Below are 3907 nucleotides of genomic sequence, written 5' to 3'. Positions count from 1 at the left end.
CGCGCCCCCTTTTTTTAGCGACCAAGGTCGTGAGTTCTGCACATGACGTCATAGATAATGGTCGCAAAATTGCCTTATCGACCTCCTGATAAATGCGTTTTACCGGTTTTCCGAAATTATCAGTGATGAGCCCTAATAATATTGCCATCCTCGGCTCTAGTACGCTGTATAAATATATATAGAAATCTGTATTTCATGCTTTTTATCTAAAGTGCAGGCTATTTTTTATTGGTGGGTTATTATGAAATATACTTGCACTTATATTCTTTGTGAATTGTATAAAATTGACAGCTTTTACCAAAGAATTTGCCATTTGATTGCACATTTACGACACTAAAATTAACTGTTAAATTGCATTGTTATGTAATCTTTGAAGCAATAATAATATTCTATTGATTGTTCCTTATGCAAAATACATGTTTTGTTTTGTTTTTCCCCTCTTGGGCCTATAGACAGGATATATTGGGCATGCGGTCAGGATTAAATAAACACGAAAAATGATGTATTACAAATCTGAGAATCAAAACTCATTCTTGACTTGAGCAACAGATACCGGAAGGTCATTTCAATTGCTGAAAAAGCAAATAAAAATATCCAAAGATACATAAAGAAAAATTTTTTAAAAAAAAAGTTAAAAGAAAAGAAAAAAATATGCATGGCATTTTTCGCATTTTTATTTTATTTTCAGTACTGGTTAATTGTGTCTTATACCTTTTAAAATTTCTCTACATGAGTCATTCTGAGAGCTGAAAATTACACTTACTCATCAGTGCTTTCTGTTCCACTCTGGATGGGCATGACCTGCAGTGGGTGATGACAAGGTTGAAAGCCTAGACTGTAAACAAAAGATCTGTCATATACACTATATTGTTGGAACGATTTGGTAAGGCTATTATAGACAACATTATTGTCAGATGTGTTATAGTTTCACATAAAAGATCTGCCTTTGGTGTTAAAGTTGAACGTGTTCTTTGGGGTTTTATGTAAAAAACAAACAAACAAACAAACAAACAAAAAACCAGTCAGTTTTTCTTCATTCACTTCCTTTAGGGGCCGCCATAGCAGCACATTTATCTTCATCTCACCCTATCACTAGCATCTTCTTTTGTTACACCAACCCTCCTTCACTGCATCCACTTAAGTGCTTCAGGTGAGGTTCCTTTAAAAAGAATGTTTATTACATTTAAAACTCTACCTGCCCAGTCTTTTTCATATATAGCAGAACTACTGCATTTGCCCTCTCTGATCATGTGGGTAATCCTTTCCTAAACTTGCGCCCATTATTTTTGGCTCTTGTTTTTCTAAAGTATGTATGGAAGTGTGTATGCAGGAATAAAAATAGGACCGTTTATTTGACTGTGTGTTTGTATATTTTGACATGTACACTTAGTACAAGTTATGAGCCAACGTATCTTCTCTGTGGTCTCTTTTCTTTGATCGTCATATATATATAGTTTGAGGACTGACTTATGTGGCTGAGGGAGAGGTCACAGGAAGAAAATCATTGCTGACCGAGAGATGCAGGCCACAGATGTTGTTCACCATGATTTTCTTCTTAAAAATAAAATTATAACTTTTACTAGTAGTGGTACATAACAACTGGTTCTTTAACCTATCCAAAAGGTTAGAGTAATAAAGCACTTTAAAAGGACTGGTCTATTTCCCAGCATGCCAAGTATATCATGTACTGAACACTAAGAAAACCAAAGAGCTCATTGTTGACTTCAGGAGACACAGCACCGACTTGGCCCCCCTTTACATCAACGGGGAGTGTGTGCAGAGGGTCCACACCTTCCGGTTCCTTGGTGTCCTCATCTCTGCTGACATCTCCTGGACAGACAACATCTCAGCGGTCGTCAAGAAGGCCCAACAGCGACTGCACTTCCTGAGAGTCCTCAGGAAGTACAAGCTGAACTCCAACCTGCTGCTGACCTTCTACTGCTCGTCCATTGAGAGCCTGCTAACCTACTGCATCACGGTATGGTACGCAGCTGCACCAAGGCGGATAGAGTGAGGCTTCAGAGTGTAGTCAAGACAGCACTAAAGATCATCGGCTGCCCTCTCCCCTCCCTGATGGACATTTATTCCTCCCGCTGCCTCAGCAGAGCAGCAAACATTATCAAGGACAGCTCCCACCCTGGTTTCAATATGTTCAGCCTGCTTCCCTCAGGGAAGCGCTACAGGTGCATCAACACAAAAACCCACAGACTCAAAAACAGTTTCTTCCCCAAAGCCATAACCACCCTGAACTCACACATGCACCGATTACACATCCCCCCCCCCCAATTTTTTTTCTTTCCACTTCCTCTATGGACCACCGCTGTGCAATGCCAATTCTATGTGCAATAACTCAACTGTATATACACAACACTATTTATTACATATTACTTTTTTTTATAAAAACCGGCTTGTTTATTTGTACATTTTATATATATATATATATATATATATATATATATATATATATCTTTTTCCCTATGTTAATACTGTCCATATGTATATAGCGTAGGAGATGCTCTGTATCTCATTGTACAACTGTATAGTGACAATAAGGGCATTCTATTCTATGTGGAGAATTGCAAAAGGTTTTTTTTAAAGTGGTTCTGTGCCACTGTCAAGGTTCAAGATCTTAATTATTTTTAGCTGATGAGCAAATGCAACTTTGAACGTACATAATCAATAATTACATAGAAAATCTTGGGCCAAACTGTGTGTACAGTAGGGGCTCAGGAGCTCAGTACCAAACACCCCAAGCACAATGGTCAGATATTTACACTGATCAGTCGTAACACGATGTGCCTAATGTTGTGTTGGTCCCCCTTTCGATGCCAAAATAACTCTGACCCATTGAGGCATGGACTCAACTAGACCCCTGAAGGTGTGCTATGGTATTTGGCACCAAAATGTTAGCAATAGGTCATTTTTGTTCTGCAAGATGCTAGGTGGGGCCTTCATAGACCAGACAGTTGTCCAGCACATCAAACAGATGCTTGATTGAATTGAGATTTGGGGAATTTGGAGGTCAAGTCAACACCTCAAACTCATGCTCCTCAAATCATTCTGCTGTGTGGCATGGCTCATTATCCTGTTGAAAGAGCCCATAGCTATCTGGGAATACTGTTTCCAAGCCACCTCCATTCCATTGCTCTGTGCTCCAGTTCTGATGGTCAAGCGCCCATTGTTGGTACTTTTGGGGGTCAGCATGGGCAGCCTTTAAAGTCTGAGGTTATTAAACACCATATGCAACAAACAGCAACCGACTGTGTATTCTGAAACCTTTCCATCAAAATTAGCATTAACATTTTTTGGCAATGTGAGCAACAGCAACTCATCTATTGGATCTGACCACACAGGGCAGCCTTCATTTACCACGCAGATCAATTAACCATGACCACCCATGACCCTGTTGCTGGTTCACCATGGACCACTGCAGACCAGTAATGCCCCACAAGAGCTGAAGTTTTGGAGATCGACTGACCCAGTCATCTAGCCATCACAATATGGCCCTTTGACAGACTCGCTCAAATCCTTACGCTCGTCCATTTTTCCTGCCCCCAACACATCGAGTTTGAGGACAAGATGTTAATTTGCTCCCTAATATAACCCACCCACCATCAGGTGCTATGATGGAGATTTAATCACTGTTATTTACTTCACCTGTGGTCATAATGTTATTCCTGATCAGTGTAAATGTCACCATCTTTATAAAGTGATCTTCAGTGATTCTCTTATCAAATTAACTGAGAAATCTAAAAAAAATGAAAAAGCAACAATTAGTAACTTAGGCATTTTAGTTTGAGGAATTTCTAATATCTATAATTTAAGTGGTTTACAATAGAAACATCTGAAATAGGTCATTTAAAATAAATCCCTCTGGCCAAATACAGTACACAATGGCTGAGAAATG

This window comes from Maylandia zebra, linkage group LG14 (genome assembly GCF_041146795.1).
Source record: "Maylandia zebra isolate NMK-2024a linkage group LG14, Mzebra_GT3a, whole genome shotgun sequence".
Taxonomy (NCBI): Eukaryota; Metazoa; Chordata; class Actinopteri; order Cichliformes; family Cichlidae; genus Maylandia; species Maylandia zebra.
Note: the sequence above shows the minus strand (reverse complement) of the source record.